The sequence below is a fragment of the Pelodiscus sinensis genome, chromosome 11, assembly GCF_052426305.1.
Source record: "Pelodiscus sinensis isolate ZL-2025 chromosome 11, ASM5242630v1, whole genome shotgun sequence".
Classification (NCBI taxonomy): domain Eukaryota; kingdom Metazoa; phylum Chordata; order Testudines; family Trionychidae; genus Pelodiscus; species Pelodiscus sinensis.
Genome location: NC_143062.1, coordinates 8,329,323 through 8,353,231, shown reverse-complemented (window position 1 = coordinate 8,353,231; position 23,909 = coordinate 8,329,323). Strand labels below are relative to the sequence as shown.

The window sequence follows — 23,909 nt, the reverse complement described above, 5'->3', positions numbered from 1 at the left end:
GAATATACCGACCATCCTCTGCAGTGAAGAGCACTGCAAAGAACTCACTTAGCTTCTCAGCGAGGGCTTTAACTTCCTCAAGTGCTCCATTGGCAACTCGGTCGTCCAGTGGCCCCACGGGTTGCTAGGCAGGCTGCCGGCTTCTGATGTACTGAACAGTTTCCATGCTCTGGAACTGATGGTTCAGCAATCCACTCACCTATCAGCAGCCTCTCTTCCAGGGAAACAAAAACAGGCTGGCAGATTCCCTCAGCAGATATGTCTCGTGGGAACACCATGATTTGGTGCTGGGCAATATTTTCCCTCTGTGGGACCCACAGCCGGGGAACTTGTTGGCCTCTCGAGCAAACAACAAAAGCATGATGTGCCCCAGAGGAGCCCTAAGGCACCACTCCCAGGGTGATGCTCTGTTTCTTGCTTGATTGGATCCGTTCCATTATGTCTTTCTCCCCTAGTGCTCCTGCCATGAGTTCTGTGCAAAATCCAGCAGGACAGTGTGAGGATCTCTCTGATCATAGAACTGCAGGACTGGAAGAGACCTTGGGAAGTCATCTAGCCAGGCCCCCTGGGTGCTTGGTTGGACTCTATTATCATTCTAGACCATCCCTGACAGGTGTTTGTCTAACCTGCTCTTCACATTTTCTAATGATTTAGGAGATGCCACAACCACCCTAGGAAATTTATTCCAGTGTTTCACCACTGTGACGTAGTGGAGGGTACCTTGCTGGTTGCTATGCTGGGCGGTGGGCTGTGGGTGACCTACACTGGCTGCTGTATGTAGCATGGCCCAGCAGGGCAGGGGATGAGTCATTATGCAAGGGGGCTCTGAACCTGTCCAACCAGTTATCTCCCAGGGAGCAGAACAATGGGAAGAAGGTGGAGTGGAGCCCTGGCTGGAAGGCAGGGCTGGAAGAGAGTGGTAGTTTCGGTCTGGGAAGCAGGGGAGAAGGAGCTAGGGAGGGGGGCTGGGATTGTAGGGCCCAGCCACCCCCCATATCAAGGGGGAGGGCACTGAGGCCTCCTACTCCCAGTTCCTGTAACCAGATTACATCTGTGCTGTGCTGTATCCTGGAGAAGCAATAAACTTCCTCTATTTTACTGGCTGGTGGAGTCTGTTTGTGCCACTACGGGGGTGCAGGAGAGGGGAAACCCCAAAGCACTGTCATAACCACCGTTACAGGAAGTTTTGCATACTGTCCAGCCTAAACCTCCCTTGATGCAATATAAGTCTGTTGCTCCTTGTCCTGTCCTCAGTGGCCAAGGAGAACAATTTTCTCTCTCCTTCCTGTCACACCCTTTTAGGTACTTAAAAACTGTCATGTCCCCTCTCCATCTTCTCCTTTCTAGACTAATCAAACCCAGTTCTGTCAACCTGTCTTAACAGGCCCTGGTTTCTAGACCTTTCATCATTGTTGTTGCTCTGCTCTGGGCCTTCTGCAATTTGTCCAAATCTTTCCTGAAATGCGGTGTCCAGAACAGAACACAAACTCCAGCTGTGGCCTAATCAGCCCAGAGCAGAGTGGAGGAATTAGGTCTTGTATCCTGCTTACACAAGTCCTGTTCATTCATCCTGGAATGGTCTTTGGTTTTGTTGTGCAGATCACTTCTCTCTTCAGGCCCAGACAGTTCTGGTTTCCCAGCTAATCCGGGTCGTCCCAGCCACCTGTCATCCTCCCAACATTCCCTGAGCTCCTTCCCCAGAGGAACAGGGAGATCAAACTCCTGGATCCACAGCTGCGTCGCCTCCAGTCTTGGGATGTGGATGGCCATCACCTATAGACTATTGGTGTTCTGCAACTCTACAGGACAGTCTGACCTCAGAAGGGTGGGGGGCAAGTCAGCCTCCCCACCACTAGCCGCAGATGTTGGGCAAGCAGAAGGGCCCATTTTCATCCCAGATCCCCGGTTTCCCTGCCTCCGAGGCCTGGTCTTGTCCCACCACACAAGTCGGAGGGGGGGAAATGCAGCAATCTTCCCCCTGGAAACTGGCCCTTGCTGGGCTGCAGCCTCTCCCCTTGGGGCCCTGGAGGCCAATAGTCAAACAGCACCAGCCCAGTGGGCCTCTCTGCTGGGTGTCTCTGCAGGTGGCCCAGTGCCATGAGCCGGCTGCCGCCCTGCCCCTTAGGAGGTTGCAAGGCCTGGGGCTGTATGTAGGCGCACCCATCCCTAGCAGCTCTGGACTGTGGGCATTGCCCCTGCGTGCTCCAGAGCGGGACCCCTGGCTTAGCATCAGCACCTCGGACAGCTCCTTGTGTCCAGCGGGCCCCAGTGCGTGGGATCAGCACCTCGGACAGCTCCCTGCTGCCAGCCCGCCTCGGGATCAGCACCCCAGGCTCGGACAGCTCCATGCTGCCAGCCCGCCTCGGGATCAGCACCCCAGGCTCGGACAGCTCCCTGCTGCCAGCCCGCCTCGGGATCAGCACCCCAGGCTCGGACAGCTCCATGCTGCCAGCCCGCCTCGGGATCAGCACCCCAGGCTCGGACAGCTCCATGCTGCCAGCCCGCCTCGGGATCAGCACCCCAGGCTCGGACAGCTCCCTGCTGCCAGCCCGCCTCGGGATCAGCACCCCAGGCTCGGACAGCTCCTTGAGGCGAGCCCGCCCGCGCCAGCTGCTTGGCTTGGGCGCCTTGGAGGAGTTTCCAGCGGGAGCCAAACCCGCCAGCCTCAGGGAGAGGGCGCGGGCGAGGGAGAGCCCCGCTCGGTAGCTGAGCAAATCAAGAGCCTTCAGCACCAGCGCGGTGGGCAGCTACTTATGCAAGAGCCGCGGCCCGAGCGGCAGAGCCCCTCCAGCGCCGGCGGAGGCAGCAGCTCCCAGCCAGCGCGAAGCCAGCCCTCGCTCCGCTCGCCGCTGCCTGGCTCCGATGGGGAGGCGAGCAAGACGCTGGCCCGGGAGGGACCCGCCGCTTCCTAGCCGCTAGCGGCTTCCCTGGCTGCCCAGGTAAGCCCCGGATCCATCGGCATCTCCGGCAGCAGGGACCCGGCCCTGCCGGGTTGGGGGCTACCGGGGAGCGGGCTGGGGGCTGCGGGGGAACGTGCTGGAAGCTGAGGGGGAGCGGTCTGGGGGCTGCCGGGGAGCGGGCTGGGGGCTGCCGAGGAGCGGGCTGGAGGCTGAGGGGGAGCGGGCTGGAGGCTGAGGGGGAGCGGTCTGGGGGCTGCCGGGGAGCGGTCTGGGGGCTGCCGAGGAGCGGGATGGGGGCTACCGGGGAGCGGGCTGGGGGCTGCCGGGGAGCGGGCTGGAGGCTGCCGGGGAGCGGGGTGGGGTCTGCGGAGGAGCGGAGTGGGGTCTGCGGGGGAGCGGGAGGGGCTGCGGGGCAGAGAGCTGGGGTCTTCCCCCAGCCCGCACCCAGACCCCCAGGGCTCCCCCGTGTTGTGGGACGGGGACATTCGCTGCGGGGCGGAGCCTAGCGATCCCCCCTCTGCTTCCCGACAGACTGAGCCGCCGGGACAAGAGTGTCCCGGGCCGGGCAGCGCCAGACACCGCTCCCCGCTCCGGCCAGACAGCCGCTTGGAAAGTTGAGCTGGGGGGCTCGTGGCGACTCAGTACAGGACCAAGCGAAGCCCCCTCCCCAGCCGCCCAGGACCGGCCTTTTCCGTCCCGAACCGGCCTGAGAGCGGGGCCCGGCTGGGCAGGTGCTACTGCATTTAGACCATTCCGGGTCCTTCGGGGGCGAAAGCAGCGGGACGCGGCTGTTCGCGCCGCAACCGGAGCGGCCAACGGGGAGGGACGAGGCGAGGGAAGACTCGGCAAAAGAGACACTTGGTTCCGCCTCTCCCCTGCCGAGTCCGGCGCCCTGACTCGCGGCTTGCGCCGAGCAGCCCCCGCTAGACGCGGAGCCCCCGACTACCGGCCCGGGTCTTGGATTTGCCCCCCAACCCCAAGCGCCTAGATAGGCGCAGGGGGCAGAAACGGGCAGAGGGGGCGGCTGTCGGGTGTGGGCCTGTTTCTCTTTGAGTCCGGTGCTCGGCCCTCGGAGCGGCACAACCAGCAACCGGACACCGGGGCCAAATTCAATGGGTAAATCTGAGCAGCAAGACAAGACAGACCCTTCTTTTCTTTCTTTCTTTCTTTCTTTCTTTCTTTCTTTCTTTCTTTCTTTCTTTCTTTCTTTCTTTCTTTCTTTCTTTCTTTCTTTCTCTTCCTTCCTCCTTTTCTTCCTTCTTCCTTCCTTTTATTTTCCTTCCTTCCTTCCTTTAATTTCTTTTCCTTCCTTCCAACCATCCTTCCTTCCTTCCCTCCCACTTCCTTTTATTTCTTTTCCTTCCTTCCTTCCTTCCTTTCTCCCTCCCTTCCAAATCATTAGAACAACTGATCGAGGATTGCGGAGGATTCTCCATCCCTGACCATGATGAAATCCAGCCTGGCTGGTTTTCTAAACGCTGTGCTTTAGGAATGCGTTGGGGGCGGCTCTCTGGCCTCTCTGCAAGGAGTCAGACCGACTGACGCGCGACTCCCTTGGCCTGGGGATGGGTGAATTTCAGAATTTGCCTTTCGCCTCGCGAATTCTTCCCCTTTCCTGTATGAAAGGGGAGGCTGCTCTTTCGCGGCGCTAAGCGTGTGGGCCCCAGCAAGGCGTCTGCTGGCTGTGGAGAGCGGGGGCCGGCTAGGAAGACGGTGCTGAAACATTTCCCCGGTTCCTCGATTGTCTTCGCCCGACGGAGCCCGCAATCTGGTGTGCGGACCCAAAGGGTATTATTTATCAGCCGTCTGGGAGGCCCCACGCGCCGTGCTCGCCGCCAAGTGGCGTCGGGTTTCTCAGTGCGCGAGAAAAGCTGCCGCCCCCCCCCCCCCACCGCAGAGCCGCCTTTGCTCCCTTTGCGGGCCCTGGGCAGCAAGGCAGCCGAGAATTTACACCCCGCTGCTCCTCCGCTGGCTTCCCAAGGCTCCGTCTGAGCAGCTGGTCCAAAGAGCAACTCGAAGGAAGCCGGGCGGATTGACAATCGCCCCGACAACCAGCCACACTCGCCCTCTCCCAGAGCAGCCCCGGCAGGATGGCTGTTCGGGGGGGGGGGCGGGGGTACTGACCTGGCTGATGGCACCAGTTACGCCCAGGGCCTTTGGAGACAGGGGCTTGATCAGAGTCCCCTTGTCTCTTCCAGATCCCCAAGAAAGGGGCCCATGAGTTGTCTGTGCCTGTGCATGGAAACCTTCCCCCCTTCCTGCTGCCCTCACACACTGGCTGCCACCAATCCCCTCCCAGGCTTTGGTAGCTCTTGGAGGCCCTACGAGGCCTAGCTGTTCCCGGTGGAGCAGGGCCACCGGCCGTGGCCCTCTCAGGGTCCCGATTCAGGGAAGCATTGCGGCACGTGCTTGGCTTGAAGTTCCTGGGAGTTGTCGGTGAAAAGATGCATAATCCCAGTAACGCAGCCCATGGGACGTCCCTGAATTCGTCCCTGCTTGAACTCGGGCTGAGCTTTTGGGGGAACCTCCGGTCTTGATGGAAACGTGGCCAGTGCGGAGCAGCCCCCGCGCGCCTTGCAGAGTTGTCACGTCAGCTGTTCAGTGGGCGAGCCCAGGGTTAAATACCTGGGCCGGGAGCCAGCGGCCCCTTCACCGTGTCAGCACCCGCCCCCCAGGTTGAATGACCCTTTCACCGTCCTTGGGGCTCTTTGAACCCGCTCCCATTTTCCTGCATCCTTCCTGGGTTGCCGGCCCCGAGCCTGGACACCGGAACCGCTCTACGCCCCCTCGATGGCTGTTTCTCCAGCCCGGGATCCCGGTGGCTCGCCTAGCCCCGGCCTCATGCCGGGAGCTCACGTTCAGGGCACTGGAACAGCTTGTGCAATCGGGGTGCGACCCCCACTCCTTGCGGGAGCCCCCGCGTCCCAGGATCGCTCCCCCCTCCGGCCCGGGTGGCCTGCGTCCCTTGAGCCCAGAGGGAGCGCTTTACATCTAGCCAGGCGACCCCAAGCACCGCTTGCTCGCTCGCTCGCTTCCCAAGCGTGCTTGGTGCCAGCATGGGGGGAGGGGGTCCCTGCGTAGGGATGAGCACGGGCTCCTGACCCGGGTCAGCGTCTGATCCTCAGTGCGGCTCCGTTAAACTCCGAAGGGGCAGACCCCTGGATGCCCCTGAGATCAGGGGTTTCGTGCCAGCTCCGACTCCGGCCCCGGCCCCGGCCCTGCTGGCGAGAGGCAGTTCGCAGGCTCGGAGGAAGGATGGCCGCACGGATCGCCCCGGGTTCGGGGGTGGGAGCCCGTGAAAGGGCACGAGTCGGAGGGACGGGAGAGCGCGATGCTCAGTCTGCTGGGAGACAGCTGGACCCGCGAGGGCGTCGTGAGCCTCGGGCAGGGCTGTGATTCGAGAGAGACTCGGGCAGTGGCTAAGAGCAGGGCCCAGGCAAGACCCGTCTTTGTCCCGCAGACTGGAGGGCCAGAAAGCAAAGGCAGTTTAGGACACGCAGACTGAAGCCACGTGCAGGCGAATGACATCTCGCTTCCTAGTGAGAATGGGCCCAGAATTACTCCCGGTCCCTAGGCCCGGCAAATGTTCATTAATTGCCCCTTCCAACTCCTGGGAGGGAGGGACTTTTATCGTTCTCCGTGTGGAAAGAGACATGCCCAGGGACGTACAGCAAGGCAGTAGCAGAGCCAGGACTGGAACTTCTCACAGCAGAATCAGGGCGTTAGCCATCAGACCATGGTACTGGCCCTCAGGAAAGAGGGTCTCCCTGGCGTCGTGTGGGGAGGGTGAAAGAGAAGAATGGGTCACAGTCCCTCCCCCCTGTCACCCACTCCCCCCCCCGCCCCCCCGCTTTGCTAAGCTGCTTAGCACTGCCGGTGCTGGGCTCGGAGCCTGACCTGCCTCGGCTCTGAGACACGGAGGCCGAGGCAGGGAGCCGGCCGGGGGCTGCTCTGCGCCGGGATGGCAGAAAGGATCAGGGCGCCTGGCGAAAAGCCGAGGCCCTGTGAGCTGCTATCGGAGCGCAACCTGCGCGTGCAGGAGCCGACAGCGGCTGCCGGGCCGGGGCCGGGGCCGGGGAAAGCCGGGGCTGCGGGGAAGCCATCGAGGCCCCGTCAGGATCCCACAGCCTGCGCTGCCCCGCTGCGTTTCTCCGCCTGGCTCCGCCGCTCGGCGCCGAGCTCGTGCGCGGCCAGAGAGGATGCTGCGCTTGGCTCGCCGGTTCCGCCGCCGCACCGGTAACGGGGGGAAGGGCAGAGGGGGCACCGCACAGTTCATTTAAGGCCACCGGCCTAGTCTATCCCATTCCGCCTTCCCCTGCCAGCCGCGGGGCTGCAGGCCGGGCGCGCCCCCCGCCGGGGCTGGCTCGGGCCTGGGAGCGGCAACTGCAGGAAGATATCCGGGTGCCAAAGCTCAGGGAGCCCCTTAGAAATCCCTGGGCCTCTCGGCAGATCCCCGGCGGCCTCTGCCTGCCCTGCCCTGGGCCGGAGACTCAACGTCCTGTGCGACCTGCGGGCAGGGAAAGGCGGCCCGCCCCAGCGCCGAACATCCGCACTGCGCGGTCAGTGCGCCCCGGGCTCCGGTTCTCAGCGGCCGCCCGGCCTGGTTTTCCCAGCTCGCCCCCCAAGCTGCTGGGTGCCCCTCCCTGGAAAAGGGCCCGGCGTCTGTTTCTCCCCTGCGCGGCCGGCTCTGAGGCCACGGGGAGGGGCGGATTCCCAGCAACCAGAGAGTCAGATGCCAGCAACACGTGCAGGCGTGGCCCGAAGAGCTGCATTCTGGGAAGCTCCTGCCGCTGCTTTGGAGCTCAATTGTCTTTCTTTCTTCCCATCACCCTAAAACCCAGCCACCCTCTATTCCTTCATTCGGGAGCCGGGCCTCCCCGCGCTGCTCGTTAGCTTCAGGGCTTCATTAGAGGAGCCCCGTGGGCTCTGTAGTGCCAGTGCGAACGACTTTCACCCCCCGGCAGCCTCGGCTGGCTTGCATGAGACGAGGCCCCCCCCCATGTGTCCCCTCCCAGGCGTTGTGTCTCTGATTTCTTCTCCAGCCGCTGCGAAAGGTCCTGAGCACTAGGGTGCCGGAGAAGAACCTACAGATTGGTGGCGGCAGTGGGATCCGGAGGAAGCCGCTTTCCGTATCTCGCGGAACCCCCTCGCTCAGGGCCTGCTGCTGCTCTCGCGTGCCTCAGTTTTACTTCGGTGCCATGCCATTGGCTTCAGGGACAGCCCCCTCCGATTTACACCGGAGCGACGCAGAGTGGACGCCGATTTCGCTCCGCTCCCTTCCCACCTCCACTCCTCTCTCGCTTGCCGGTGCCTCTCAGCTCCCGCTCCCTTGGCGAGTCTTTAACTCCCAGGAGCACTTTGGGGACAAGAGAAGAGCCAAAACTGCTGGAACCTGGCCAGGCCGCAGGGAAGGGGAGATGCTGCCATGCCAGTGGGTTAGCGAGGTTCCGTGCCTCAGTTTCCCCAGCTGCAAATTCAGGATGATGGTATTTAGTTGCACGCATCAGACTTATGGGAAGGGCGTGTTGGAGGGTTAATTCATTAGCGAGCATAAAGAATAATCTAGCGACAGACTTATCACCTCTGCCTCTGTGCCTGTCTCTGCAGAAGCCGGGTGCCAGACATCCTTGGCTAGGCACTGGGGGAAGTCCCTAAGGGCACATTCACGTGGCAGGAGCCCTGCTGTGTCCTTAGTCTAGTGAGACTTGCTAGTTACCCAGCCCTCTCGGTCCTGGGTTCCTGGATCGCCTGGTTGGTCTCAGGACCGCGTGGTGCTGGGGTCCCTGCAGTGTCCTTCATACGCTACGGGCACCCGCCCACACCCATTCCTAGAGCTCAGGTGTAACCCTCTCTGCATAAGCACCCCCCTTCGCCCTTCTGTGGGACCCTCTGCGGGTTTGCGGGTGCCAGGGACAGAGCCTCCCCCGGGAAGGTCCCACTTACTCGCTGGGTATTAACCAGCACGCTAACCAGGCTCGCTGGCCAGCCAGGGTCGCTCCACCGTCTCTGCCCAGTGCCATCGGCACAGCGGTGAGGTCTGGCCGCTCTGCCCCTGGAGCTGGTCCCCAAAGAACTTCCCTTGGGACCCCAGTTCCGGCTTCGCGGGCCCTGCCCCAGCTATTTTATGAACCAACCGGAGCACACTAAGAGCATCACCCAACCAATCCCACACCCCGCCTTCCTTGATTGACACTTCATTGATTTAGTGATGCCGCCGAGAAACAATAAGAGACCGGACGGTGAGCAGACAGGCCGGCCACGGGAAAGGGGGGACGTCACCCCAGAAGAGGATCCCCCGGCCCCAGCTGCCGGGCAGGGGGCGGTGCCCGTGCCACATGGCCCTGGCAGAGCTGGCATTGCAGGCTAAGGACCAACGGCAGTGGAGGAGCTCGGGCGTGTTGCGCATTCTGAGTCCCGCATTCAGGGGCCGGTTCCGGTTCGGGCCAATCCCAGCGGGCTTCTCCCCGCATCGGGGTTCTGGTTTTACCGCTCCCCAGTGGGCCCCCGGCAGCAGGCGCTGACCTGGGACTGGCGCGCGTTGAAGCCTCTCTCGTCGGAGCGGAAGTGCTCGGTGCATTCAGCCAAGATCAAGGGCGGGCAACATGCGGCCCGCGGGCCACACAAGCATTTTCCTCCATGGCCCTTCGGGCTGAGGCCAGAGCGGGGGCGCTCAGGCAGCCTGCCGGCCACGCCTGGCCCGGCTCAGAACCGCTCCGGCCCCCAAATTCCCTCCCGGATCCCACCCCGCCTCCTGCACCCAAACCTCACACCCCTCCACTGGGGGGGGGGGGGCAGAGAGCCACGTCACATGGGGCGCAACCCCCGCCCCCCGATCTGAGTCCTGGCTCCAGGCTGTCCGCGCAAGGTCGCCTCTTGGACGTTCCTTAGACAGCCCAGGCCGAGCCCTCTCGCTCCCAGGAGGAGGGTGGGCCGGGCGCTCTGGGCGCGGGTCGCAGAGCCGGGGCCGGTCTGTCGGCAGCGGAGCGCTGCCTGTTTGCAAGTTGTAAACATTCATAATTGACGAGCCTTGTGGGCAAAGCGTGTAAACAGCCCGGAGTGCGAGAGCGGGGGGCGGGGGGCGGGGGGAGCCGAGCAGGTGTTCGCGGCTCCTGCAGACGCGCAGCCCGGCGAGCGGGGAAGTGTGAATTCTGCGCGGATTGTCTTTGTGCACGGAATAGCTCTGGGGTCCCGGCGTCCTCGGCTGCCCAGGCATCAGAGATCCTCCGGCATGAGGCTTGGCAGGCTCACCGGGCGTCTGACGCACGGATCTCCAAGCACTTGGCAAAGGAGGCGGCACCACTCTGCCCATTGTGCAGATGGGTAAACTGAGGCACGGTACCGGCGCGTCTTTTGGACTGTAAGGGGTGAAAAGCATTGCCCGGGTGCTAGACACATCAGTACAGGTCCCAGGCAGCTTGAGATCAGGGCCGGATTAAGAGGGGGGGGCTAGCCAGGCAGCTGCCCGGGGCACCAACCTATGGGGGGGAGGCGCCCGATTTAAGTGGTAAGGGGCGCCATACGCCCGGGGCTGGGGTCACGCATGCGCCACGTGCCCACTGCCCCGGGCACAAGTATGCTTCAGTCTGGCACTGCTTGATGCCTCCTTTCCGACAACTGTTCTGATTCGGAGATGCTGAGGCCAGACCAGTGACCCTGTGGTCTGACCTCTGGCACTGCACAGGCCGGAGACCTGTCCCACGCTAGTCTCTAGTGCAGATCCTCAAGGAAACCCTCCAATCCAGAATGAAAATCTTCTGGGGATGGAAAATCCGCCTGTCCCGTGGTAAATGGCTCCGCTGGTTAATTACCCCCACCGCTACCAACGTAACATACCCCGGCTTCCAATCGGGACCACTCCAATTGGCTCGCCTAGAAGAGCCCACCAGGCTGACCTCCGGGGGGAGGCTGTGTTCAATCCGAGGGGGGACATCTCGGGCCCTGCCCCCGCTGGCTGTGACCCGGCTGGCGCCAGTGAGTGTGATGCGGCGCCCGCATAGCGGGGACACTCCGGATACATGCAGCTTCGCAGAGGGTGATGGTCCAGGAACTGGATCACAGCTAGCGCGGGACATCTACACACGCTGCGGTAGCACCCCAGAGTGCACACAGCAGGCAGTGGGAGCCTTCTAGGTCCCACCTGTTGCCCTTCCCCCCCAAGGCCTGACAAAGCCCTGGCTGGGTTGATTTAGTTGGGTTGGTCCTGCCTTGGGCAGGGGGCTGGACTCGATGACTCCTGAGGTCTCTTCCAGCCCTGGGATCCTAGGATTCTCTGATTCAAAGGCTAGCGCATCCCCCCCTCCCCCAGTGTTGGCCGGAGTGCGGTGGGCGGGGCCACCCAGGTCTGTTGAGGAAGGCAATGCCTTCCCTTGCCTGTATTACTGCCCATGGCTGGCCTCGGAGAGGCAGGGAGGGTGGTGAAACCGAGAAGGGGGGAAGAGATCTTGGTTTTCGCTGCATTAGTGCTCTGAGCCGTGTTCGGCGCTGTCCTCTGGGGGCCAGTGATGGTACCGGGAGGGGACAGGAGAAGCCCGGCTGTTCTCCACCAGAATCTCGCGGAAGGGAGACGGCAAGTGGCATGTTCTGCCCGGCCGGTGGTTTACAGGGCTGGGGAGCTATGGTTGCCCCCAAGTGCACCGTGGGAAGTCCACACTGGTTCTGAGCATTCAGATCACGGGTGGCACGAGGCCTGGCCTGACCTGTGGGTGTCTGGAAGCCCAATGCCTGACATGTCTATTATCGGTGTACCAGGAAGTCCCTCTGGAGATCAGCCTTGTGCAGGGTGCTGTACGAACATATCACAAAGAGCAGCCTCCGCCCCAAGGCACTTACAGACCAAACAGGTCACTGGGGAAACTGAGGCACGGGGCGGGGACTGGCCTGCGCTCACCCAGTGTGATGTAGTGCTGGTATCTTGCTGGTTGCTATGCTGGGCGGTGGGCAGTGGGTGACCTCCACTGGTGGCTGTTTTTAGCACGGCCCAGCAGGACAGCGGATGAGTCACTAGGCAAGGGTCTCCCAACCTGTCTGACCAGTTGCCTCCCAGGGGGAGAGACAAAGGGAGGAGGGTGAGGTCCGGTCCCTGGCTGGGGGGCAGGGCTGGAGGAGAGTTTTTTAGTTTCTGTCTGGACTCATGGAGGAGGCAGCCTAAGCAAGGGGCTGGAATTTAGGGGCCCAGTCTTCCCCATCTCAAGGGGGGCTGAGGCATCCTAGGCCTGGCCCTGTAACCAGATTACATCTGTGCTGTGCTGTATCCTGGAGCAGCAATAAACTCCCTCTATTCGACTGGCTGGTGGAGTCTGTTCGTACCATTACGGGGGTGCAGGAGACGAGGGAACCCCGACGCGACATCACACCCAGCACAGCCGCATCAGGGCCGGGGCTTACCCAAGCATTCAAACACCAGACTGTAACGTGGCACCGTGGGGAGGGAGCGGACGAGGACGAGCCTTTTGAGTGCTGTGGATGTCACATGGTCTCGCTTCTGTTCTCTGATTGGATGGATACTTGGGGGGCGTGGCATTCATGTTCAGTGTTGCTACCAATGGCACTTGGCCGCAGGGACCGATGGGCGGGGAATGGTCCCATTGCCCAGGGGAGTCCATCCATTGGGTGCTTTGCAGTGTCTTTCCTGCTCCCCTGGGGGCTGCCTTCGCCAGCCCTAGGCCAATGAGCCCTGGCAAACGGCTTGAGTATCTTCCTGCCAAAGCCACCGGTGAACTGCCCATTAACATCCATGCAGGGGAGATCAGGGCTGAGCAAGAGACGGTCCCTCACACAGGTCTGCACAGAGACAAATTGTCCAATGAAGTCATTAGACTTGGGCAACAGTGGGGTCAACTCCTTAACATAAAAAAAAACCCAATTCTGGGTTTTTACATTTTTGTGGGAAAACTCCAACCTCTGGGAAAACTCCGACCTCCAAAAAAGCCGGGGAGAAAAATTCCGGACGTCATTTCCCAGGAATACTGATTTCTGTTTGTAACTGAATTAGCTGCAGCTAATTTGATCGGCTCGTTTTTGATGGCTGCTGGCCCTGTACAGATCGGGAGCAGTTTTTCCTTAGTTACCCCTCTCCCGGTTCTGGACAAAGGGGAAGAGCTGAGGATCGGTCCCCAAGCCACAGGGGAGAAGCCAGAATTCCTAGGTGGCTAGCTGGCCAGGGCCGCTGATGGGAGAGCCGAGAGCCCAGGGCCAGGCCTCCATGTGAGCTGTGACTGACAGCAGCTGAACTGGAGCAGCAGCAGTGTCCCAGTGATGGGGTGAGTTTCCTGATCTGGCCACAGGGTTGTGTGCGCTGCTCTAGGGGAGAGGCAGAGCCGGCCTCTTTCCCACAGTCCGTGGAGAGACCAAGACGCAGATCCCTGGCCTGGCAGGAGGCCAGAATAGAGGTGACACGCAGGGTCTGGCACACAGAGTCTGAGCTCATCCGGGGAAGGTGCCTCAGGTCCCGGAAGGAGACCCCGGCCTTGGGAATGTGCTCAGTTCATTGCACTCCCCAGGCTGGTGCAGGGATGCTCACCCAAACTGTGTGGCTGATGGTGTGAAGGGCTCTTGAAACCTCAGTGGGTTTGGTGCAAACACCTTGTGTGTGTGGCTATGTGAACGGCAGGGATTGCAGGTTAAAGGGCAACAAGGTTCCTGCCATGGGAGACTCTCCTTCCTCGGGACTCAGTGCTCCCGCTATGCCCCAGACTCGCAGCGGGCAGGCCAACTTGAGATGGACAGGTGCAGTGAATCGGGGGGGGGGGACTTGGCTCCTGTCCTCACATGGTTCAGCTGAGGGATGGTGTCTCACGCTGTCTGGAGGGGCTCACACCTGGGCATGCCTGCCACAGGCAGACTGTCCAGGCACGGCAGGTGCCCAGCCTGGTGGGATGGTCCCTAACCCTGGGCCAAATGCAAACTAGCCACCGCCAGTGCCCTAGACACTCTGGTCGACGCCACCTGGGCAGGCTGGACTGTGATACATACGGAGGTCAAAAATCACCAGTATAGTCAGGTTGCATCCAGTCCCAAGCAACCAGTCGCTCCCCAGGATCAACTCTGAGCCTAGATATTACACCAAAGACAACACTGCTAGCCGTGACACAACAAACGACGTAAAAGTTGCTTAGGTAGGTAACTGGGATGAGAGATATTGGGAGGTTAAACAGGACAAAATATTTATCTCTGTGTGTGTGTGTGTGTGTGTAGCCCTAAAATACTTTGCTGTCTGCTACCTTTTGAGAGTATACACCGTGGCACATCTATTGTGTGTATGATGTGTGTGTGGGGGGGGAGTATATGTGTATAGCCCTAAAATATTTTGCTGTCTGCTACCTTCTGAGAGTATAGACCATGGCACATCTATTGTGTGTATGATGTGTGGGGGGTGTATGTGTGTGTATAGCCCTAAAATACTTTGCTGTCTGCTGCCTTTTGAGAGTATAGACCATGGCACATCTATTGTGTGTATGATGTGTGTGTGTGTACAGACCTAAAATACTTTGCTGTCTGCTACCTTTGGGGAGTTTAGGCTGTGGCTCATCTAGTGTGTGTGTGTGTGTGTGTGTGTGTGTGTGTGTGTGTGTGTGTGTGTGCTCCCAAAAGATGAGCCTACGTCTGAATGGTAGCAGACAGCAAAGGGCTTCAGAGCTCCCCAGAGTAACTCCGAGGCTCTTTGTCTTTTCATTCAGTCAGTCTGCTCTGCTAGAATCCAAATGGGACAGATGATGAATTTTGCCTTGGGTCCGTATTTATCGCGGCTCACAGAAACCAGCTGACAGGAGGAGCGCCCAGGGGCTCTCTCTCATGGCAGAGGGAGGGGAATGCATTTAGCACACACACAACCCCCGGCCTTCCACTGCACGAGGAGTCGCTCTTCCCTGTTTCAAGTGCCTCATTTGTGTTACCTAAGGCTTCTTGCTGGCTGGTTGGGTTACTTAGGTACCAGGGGAGAGGGGTGTCCCACACTGGCCCTTGAAGGGTTAAAACCCAGCCCTGGGAGAGGCTGTGGAGCCAGCAGCTGAGGCAGATACAGCCTATTAGGGCCCAGCTGGGGCTGTATAAATAAGGGCTCCTGGAGGGAGGAGACAGATTCACTCTTGCTCCAGTTGGGAGTAGGAGGGACCCGGTTGCTGGGGAAGCTGGTGGTGTCTTGACGCAGGGCTGGGCTGGGCTGGGCTGGGCAAAGGCAGGCAGAGCTGGGGAGCTCTGGCCAGGCAAGGCCTGAGGCTGCTAGGGCTGTGGTGAGGCAGAGGCAGCCGCTCCACACCCCCTTGTCAGGCTGCAGTTTGCCCCCAAGGCAGGGGCTAGATGCAGACTGGCCGTGGGTCACTGAGGGAAGGCGGGCCCAGGGGGTGACAGAGTCATGCGCTCCCAGGATGAAGCATGCTGGTGCAACCTGAATGCAGCTCCCTTGTGCTTTATGCGACCCTCTGTATTTGCAGGAGCATGTGCTGGAGGGGGGAGGGTCTGTAAATGGGAAACTGAGGCATGCAGCAATTAAGGTCGAAAGTGCCCACTACATCAGGGATGGGCAATAATTTTTCCCAGGGGAGGGCCACTTGATGAATTTTGCTATGGTGTCATAGGCTGGCTCCACCCCTGGAAGGGGTGGGGCCTGGGACAGAAGGGGTGGAGCTAAGGACTAGCCTCCCCCCCCCCCCACCCTGTGTTGTATGGGGCTGAAGGATTTGAATTAAAAACACAGCAAAGGGCCCGCGGTTCCCAGCCCTGCCCCGCCGCTACCGCATTGCCTGGTGGCCGCCAGGGGTTACTACGGCGACATAATGGGATCCTGGTCGCTATGCTACCCCGGCAACCCCTCCTTTCCCTGCCATCTTCTGGCTTGTTCACGCTGCAGCCGATGGGACAGCAAACTCCCCGGCTCAGACCCAGTCACCCTGCCCTTCTCCTGGGCTTCCCCCCAAGCCTGGCCTGTTTGCCCAGCTGGTCTCAGCTTCTCCCATCAGGGTCCTCAGCTGTCTCGTGTGTCTCTGCCCCATCGGCCTCCAGGCACAGCCTCCCTTCGCAAGTGCCTCCTTGAATCTCAGTTTGAATTGCTGAGCCCCGCCCCTCCTCCACCAGCTTCCTGGCCCCGTTTCTTGGCCCTGCCATGCCCCGGTCTCCACTGTGCCCTGGCTTCTCATCAGATCTATTGCCCTTCCCCCATAACTCCCTCCCCCCCACAACTGGGTCCTAGGCCCAGTCTCTTTTCTTAGCCTGCCCAGTCCCTGGACTCATCTGATCTCAATCTCGCCCCATCTCCTCTGGTGCCCGATCCACTGCCCCCGCTTCCCACCCTGGCCACTTGCCTAGTCACTCCCAGCGTCCCGCCAGCCTGACTCCCTGCCGGCTCTCCCTGTCCCCATCTCCCACCTCTAGGCCTCTCCTTACAACCCCCTCCTCTGCCCCCTCTCGTCCACCCTGACAATTGTTCCCTCTCTAGTCAAGTCAGGCGCTTCCCTCTCCCGTGCTGGCCGAGCCCTGCAAGGGGATCTCGAAGCACCCAGGCTGGTGAGAAATTTCAGCCCAAGGAGCTAACGTTTGGCAAAGAGGCAATGAAAACAGGGTCTTCTAATGGGAACAGTCAGGCAACCCTTGCTCTACAGGCAGATAGTCCCCTGGGATGCTCTTTGTGGGAGCCGCAGTTTAAATTCCCCCAGGGAAAATCTTGTCCACGGGTGCCTGTATTCATCCGCCGGGAGGACTAACACCGCGGGACTTCTTCAAGCAACAGCCACCAGACACGCTGGAGCCTTGAACGCAGCATTGCAGGGAGCTGCTGTAGGCAGGGTAAGTGGCAAGGCTGGTTGTGTTCAGGGAAGGCCCGTTAGCCAAAGCTGCAGTGGAGGGGAGAAGGGGGCAGCTCCCACGCCGGTGCCAGCTGCTACGGAAGTGCACGTGTAGGATGCTTCGGCTCAGCTGCTCGGCACCACCCAAATTATACCCTCCCGCCTGCTCCCTCTTCGGGGGCTTGACGGGTTGGACTTCGATCATTACAGCCTTCCAAGCAGCCTTGAGCACTCACGACCGATGGCTCGGAGGCGACAGGCTTCCAGCCTCGCGGGGCGAAACAAGCCCACGAGTCAATCGCGTGCTCCCCGCACCAGTTTCCTTCCCCGGGCCTGAAACGCCGCGATCCCTCCCGCCCGTCTCCCTGGACCCCCCGACCTGCGCGGCTCTCACGGGTAGGCCGCAGGGCTTGGGGGGAGACCAGGAGAAACCCCATCCAGACAGGGAAATCCTGCTGCGCCAGACCCGAGATGGGGCAGGGCAGAGAGCCAGGTGCCGGGTGTGCAGCTGGCTCTGGGTGGCGGCAGGTTTTCATTGTGACGGGTGCGTTCAAACGAGCCGGGGCAGCGGCGCAGCAGACACGGCTGGTACGTGGGGTGTCACGTTCCTCGGGCCGGATTCTGGGTTGTGATCTGACCCCTTTTGCGCTGCTCAGGTAGCACAGAGGGGCCAGACTCTGGCAATAATGAAGCACGTGGCTGGAGACCGGGGTTGATGAAGCCGATTGCCGTGCCAAGCATCCTGCCGCCCCAGCATAAGGGGTGGGGCGATGCTGAAGCAGGGGAAGGGTTCTGCTGGGACTATGCTCCCCTCCATTCCTAGAGACCACACGTGAGAGCCACCCTGAGGCAGCTTGAACTCCCTCCAGGATTGGCTCCCACCAGGCTGCAGGATCAGGGAGTCCCTTGGAGTCCCTCACCTCTCGCCTGGCCCGGGACGTCTATTTCTAGGGGTGAAACTTCAGCGTGGGGGAAGGCCGTTGTGCTGCGAGAAGGAATTGTGTGGTTGGGGGGGTCCTTCTTCCAAGGAGCGTGTCTGTTGAAATGACCAGGTTGAGGTCCCTTGTCGGCGTCATTGTCAGGGCAGATAAGAAGGGGCCAATTTCGGGAGTGACACTAACTTTTAAATGCGAACGTTTGCCCATGGTGGCTAGTGGCTGGTGCACCCTGGGTAGTCTCACAAGGCCGGCTGGCAAGCTGAAAGGCTAGTATGAAAGTATCTGCGCGGCTGGCTTTCTGATCAGCTGGTGGAGGGGGCAGAGGTGGCACAGGGCTCAGGGTGGTGGCGGCCAGCGATGGGGAGGGGAGTGGAATATTTGCATATCAGGTTGTGGGGGGTTAATTCCAATTCTGATCCCTGGAGGCCAGGTGGAGGTGGGAAATAGATGCGGGTTTACGTAAGAACATAAGAACGGCCACACTGGGTCAGACCAAAGGTCCATCCAACCCAGTGTCCTGTCTGCACACAGTGGCCACTGCCAGGTGCCCCACAGGGAGAAAACAGAACAGGGAATCCTCACATGATCCCACCCTTGTCACCCACCTCCAAACAGAGGCAAGAGATAGCATTCCTACCCATCCTGGCTAATAGCCATTGATGGACCTAACCTCCATGAATCTATCGAGCTCTTTTTTTAACCCTATTAAAGTTCTAGCCTTCACTGCATCCTTTGGCAAGGAGTTCCACAGGTTGACTGTGCACTGAGTGAAGAAAAAGATCTGGTTTAAGCAAATGTAAAGAGATGCTGGAACTTGAAAGCTTGGCATGACTTCAAGAGTTGTTTCAGATGTGAGCGACGCTTGCTGCCAGGTCCCTTTTCTCTCCTTTGTGGCTCTCGCCCCCAGTGACACAGACCACGGGGAAAATTGAGGCGAGGCCAGATTTCAGGTCCCACATTCACACTGAGGTGTGACTTTTGCTGCCACAAACGTCATGGGGTGTGAACCTCACCTCTGTTCTAGATGCTGCAGGCTGGGGTGCGGGGAACGGAAGGGACATGACTGGGACAGGACCGTAGCACATTTCAAATGTAGGCCGCCGGAGCTACCTAAATTATCTGGGGGCATCTGCAAGCCACCTTCGTTACCTGCCCTTGGGCTTGAAGTTCTGGGCTGCTCAGCATCTCCCCGGTTGGAGTAGGGCTGTCCTGGCCCCGCCACACAAACAAACCGCTGCCAGTAAGCAAACGGCAAACACGGTGCTGCTTGTTTGCTCATTTGCTCCCGTGACAGTGATCAGAGGAGTCACTTGTTCCAAGCATCGTCACAAAAATGGAGCCGGCTTTGGAGAGCCAAGACCTGGCTGATTCCCTGTTGGTAGCGGGTGGCATCCCATTTCCCCTCGTAGCTTTTGTTTGTGAGCTGATGGCTCACGCAGCCGGGTGTGGAGGGCGTCGTGTGCTCGCATTCGGTTGGGACGGTTAGACAAATCAGAAGCAGCAAGGCAAGGCCAAAAATCCAGACAGCAAATGATTAAAGCAAGCAGCTGGGAGAAGAGATTGCTCAGAGGAAGGGAAGGAAACACAGCCCTCGGGGTGCCGGTCCTAACGAGATGGAAAGTCGTTGCCACGTTGGGGAGAGACAGGAGGAGAGATTTGTGTCATCTACCTTCTTGCCCTCTGGGGAAAATTGACATGATGACCACTTGTCCACACTACCTTCGGTGCAGATCTGGGACAATTCCTCAGCTTTGTCACCAAAAAAGAATGGCTCAGGTTTGGGAATCTCCCAAATATCCTCAGCCATGAAGTCTGAAGCAAAGAATTCATTTAGTTTCTCCACAGTGACCTTATCCTTTGAACAAGTTATTTACTTGTTCCCATAATGTAAGAACTAGAGGTCACCAAAATGAAATGAATAGGCAGCAGGTTTAAAACAAACCAAAGGAAGTTTTTCTTCATGCAGCGCACGGTCAACCTATGGAACTCCTTGCCGGAGGATGTTGTGAAGACCAGGATTTTAACAAGGTTCAAAAAAGAGCTAGACAACTTCATGGAGGTTAGGTCCATCATAGAATCATAGAATAATAGGACTGGAAGGGACCTCGAGAGGTCATCGAGTCCAGCCCCCCACCCTCAAGGCAGGACCAAGCTCCACCTACACCATCCCTGACAGATGTCTATCTAACCTGTTCTTAAATATCTCCAGAGAGGGAGATTCCACCACCTCCCTTGGCAATTTATTCCAATATTTGACCACCCTGACAGTTAGGAATTTTTTCCTAATGTCCAATCTAAACCTCCCCTACTGCACTTTAAGCCCATTACTCCTTGTCCTGTCCTCAGAAACCAAGAGGAACAAATTTTCTCCTTCCTCCTTGTGACACCCTTTTAGATATTTGAAAACCGCTATCATGTCCCCCCTTAATCTTTTTTCCAAACTAAACAAGCCCAGTTCATGAAGCCTGGCTTCATAGGTCATGTTCTCTAAACCTTTAATCATTCTTGTCGCTCTTCTCTGTACCCTTTCCAATTTCTCCACATTTTTCTTGAAATGTGGTGCCCAGAACTGGACACAGTACTCCAGCTGAGGCCTAACTAGTGCAGAGTAGAGCGGCAGAATGACTTCACGAGTTTTGCTTACAACACATCTGTTGATACAACCTAGAATCATATTTGCTTTTTTTGCAACAGCATCACACTGTTGACTCATATTCAACTTGTGGTCCACTATGACCCCTAGATCCCTTTCCGCCATGCTCCTTCCTAGACAGTCGCTTCCCATCTTGTATGTATGGAACTGATTGTTCCTTCCTAAGTGGAACATCAAGGGCTGTTAGCCAGGATGGGTAGGAATGGTGTCTCTAGACTCTGTTTGTCAGAAGCTGGGAACTTGACGATTTCCTGTTCTGTTCATTCCCTCTGGGGCACCTGGCTTTGGAAGACAGGCTACTGGGCTAGCTGGACCTTTGGTCTGACCCAGTGTAGCCGCTCTTATGTTCTGATGAAAGAGCGGACGAGACCTCTGTGACGGCGCGTTGGGGTTTTCCCATCTCCTGCACCCCTGTAGTGGCATGAACAGACTCCACCAGCCAGTCGAATAGAGGGAGTTTATTGCTTCTCCAGGATACAGCCCAGCACAGATGGAATCTGGTTACAGGGCAGGCCTAGGATGCCTCAGCCCCCCTTGAGATGGGGGAGCATGGGCCCCTAAATCCCAGCCCGTTGACTAGGCTGCTTCCTCCATGATACTAGCCAGAAACCAAACTCCCTCACTTCCAGCCCTGCCCCCAGCCAGGGCTCCACTCCCCTTCTTCCCATTGTCCCGCTCCCTGGGAGATAACTGGTCAGACAGGTTCGGAGCCCTCTTGCATAATGACTCATCCCCTGCCCTGCTGGGCCCTGCTGCAGCCAGTGGAGGTCACTCACAACCCACTGCCCAGCATAGCAACCAGCAAGGTACCCCCACTATGTCACAACCTCACATTTCTTCTCCTCCTTCCTCCCTCACCTCTCTGTGCAGGGGGCTCTGGGTTCCGCTGCCAGCGCCTAGCCTATGCGCACGTGAAGGAAGGGCCGCGTGATTGATTAATACTCATTGCGGGGTCTGGGTGCCGATTTGAAAAGGGGCCCTTGAAGTGGGGTAACAAAACTCTCCCGTGGGTTGGATGGAGACGAGGAATCTCTAAGGAGACTTCAGTCATTGCCAAACATCCCTGTCTGTTGCAAAAGGCTTTGCTTTCCCAGCCCCCGCACTTGTTTGTGCAGCCAGAGCGTTGGGTTTTTTTAATTGAAATCTGCTTAATTTGGAAGGGAAAAATCTGTTTAAGATTTGGAGAAGGCGGCGGCCGGGGTGGGGGGGAGCCAGCGCGCGCTCTTGCGGACGAGGACACAGCAGAGCCATTCGGTTGGCCACAGAGGGGAAACGCTTCTTCTGAGATTCTCAGGTGGTGTGATGTAGCGGGGGTCGGGGGTACGGTCCACTTGCTGGGCGCTGTGCTTGGGCTGTGGGCTGTGGATCTCCCCTACTGGCCTCTGTCTGTGAGCCCGGCCCAGCCGGGGGTCGCCCTGAGGACCCTGATGTGGAGACCATGGCACAACGGAGAGGGAAGGAGTCTGAACAAAGGAAGGGGGTGGCTTGGGGAAGAGTCAGTCTTGGCTGGGAAAACATGGAGAGAGGAGGCTAAGCAGAGTGCTGGGAGTTCAGGGGGCTATGCACCGTGCCCCCAGGGGTCTAGGGCTGCCAGCCCCTGACTCCTTATGTCCACATCACGTCTGTGCTGTGCTGTATCCTGGAGAAGCAATAACCCCTCTGTTCTACCGGCTGGCGGAGTCTCATCTTGCTGTAGACGGGGTGCAGGATTGGGGGGGTCCCCGACGCGCCACCACGGATGGTCATTGCTGTTGTCAAATCGCAGGCAGTGGCAAAAAAGTAACGTGGGGTCCGTGGGGTCGGCTCCAAGGGAGAGCTCTGGGAAACTCCTGGCTTTGAAAACAGAGGCAGAGCGTGAGGCTATCACAGCGGGTCTCAGTGTGGTCCGTGGGCCGCTCGTGGGCCGTGACCCTCTTGCAGGTGGGCCGCACGCTCGGGCTGGCCCCCCACAGCAGGAAGCCTGCACTGGCGCCCCAGCCCCACACACCGCTGCCTTCCTGGGAACTTTTCCCGCTGGGACCACGGGCCGGGCTCTGCAGTGAGGCGGAATGACTCCGGTGGCTACCCCGAAGTTTCTGAAAGTCCCACCCCTGCCAAGTGCCGCTCGCTCGTCCTGCTCCCTCTTTCGAGGGGGCCAGGGCACAGGGGAGCCACCGTGGTTCCAGTGGGGCCTGGGCGGGAGCTGGCACGTCATTTGTCAGCCTCACGGTGGGGGAGAGGAAGGGCTGGAAGGACCGTTCCCAGCCAGCCAGGCCGTCCCTGCCTCTGCCCAGGTGTGCAATTGACTAGGAGCGCTGAGCGGCCAGGTCTGCTCTCTGCTGGCTGTCTCTCTGCTTGGCCGCTCGCCCCTGCAGGGCCGGCTGCTCCTTCCGTCCTTGGCCCTGCCTGTGGTCAGGCCGCTGGATTCGGATTGTCTCTGGAGGCGCCCCTGGGCTAGAAACAGAGTCGCTTTCTGCCGGTTTAATTCCAGGGTTGAGCAGTTATTAGATCAGTGACTCCTACCGAGCTACTTTGCCTCTTCCCCGCTAGAGGAATCAATCTAACAGGTGTTCCCCACGGGGGAGGTGTTGGCAGCTCATTTGCCAGAACAGGGGTAGGGGCGGGGGCGTATATGCTGACTCCACTTTACGCGGATGTTTATTGTGCAGTGATCCTGGCCAAGCTTAGGACTGGCCCCCCGGCCGGGGCATTAATTGGTCTCCTTCCTAGCTCTTCAGCTGGGGGGTGTCTCCATGCAGCCCACACACGGCTGTGTGTGCACATCGTGCGTTGTGGGTGCACATCGTGCGTTGTGCGTGCACATCGTGCGGGTGTTTGTCGTGCAGGGCTGTATGTGTGTGCCAGCGAACAGGCACACACAAGTGAACAGGTCCAGGCAGGTGTGGAGGTGAGTACGTGTGTGCCACCCTGCGGGAAGGGGAGAGCACAGGCGGGTGTGCCAAGCGCTATCTGGGAGAGGCCAGGCTCCGACTTGCAGCGGGTTTCTTAGCTCTTCCTCTGCTCTTCGGCGGGTACTTACTGGTGGTTACGGCCGGGACCTTGCGACCGGCACACGAGAGCCAAGGGCGCCTGTGTCCCATGCGTGTGGGATGGTGGGGCAGCGGCTGGGTGTGTGCCACATGTGTGCGTGGTGTGTGCACATACAGAAAGCGTACATCGAGGGGGTGCACGTGGGCAGTCAGTGGGCGGTCCCACCCCTAGCCCCACCCCTTTTATCAAGACCCCGCCTCCGCAGGAGCCAAGCCACCTCCCTGCTCTCTCCCAGCACAGGGAGGCCTGGTGCACATCCCCAGCCTCGGAGCATGGGGAGGGCGAGTGCTTGGGGGCAGCACCACTCCGCCCCCTGTACACCGACAACAGGCGTTCTGGGGGCGGATGTGGGCGGGGCCAGGCTGGCGGTTTGAGAAGGCAACGCCTCCTCCTGCCTAGTGTACCCGCCGCCCCGGGGGGTGCATATACAGCTGTGGTTTGCTGTGACTTGCCCAGCTGAGGGACTCAGGCCAGGGTGGGTTCCTAGGCAGCTTGGCCATGCCCTGGGGCCGGGCAGCTGGCTTGGCACAGTCGAAGGGATTGAAATGCCGTGAGAGGCCGGCACCGAGCCGCCCGGCGCAGGCCAGCGGCACCCCAGGCCTGAGGGGGTGGT

At 59.7% G+C, this 23,909-nt stretch overlaps 1 protein-coding gene across 2 annotated transcripts in view; it reads left to right on the top strand.

The window, feature by feature from the left end:
- Positions 1-2,694: 2,694 nt before the first annotated feature.
- GRM2 (glutamate metabotropic receptor 2) overlaps positions 2,695-23,909 on the top strand; it is a 55,385-nt gene continuing 34,170 nt past the window's right edge. For both annotated transcript variants that reach the window (XM_075939473.2, XM_075939474.2), the window contains exon 1: positions 2,695-2,939. The gene's annotated coding sequence lies outside the window, so the exon portion shown is untranslated. The remainder of the gene's footprint in view (positions 2,940-23,909) is intronic.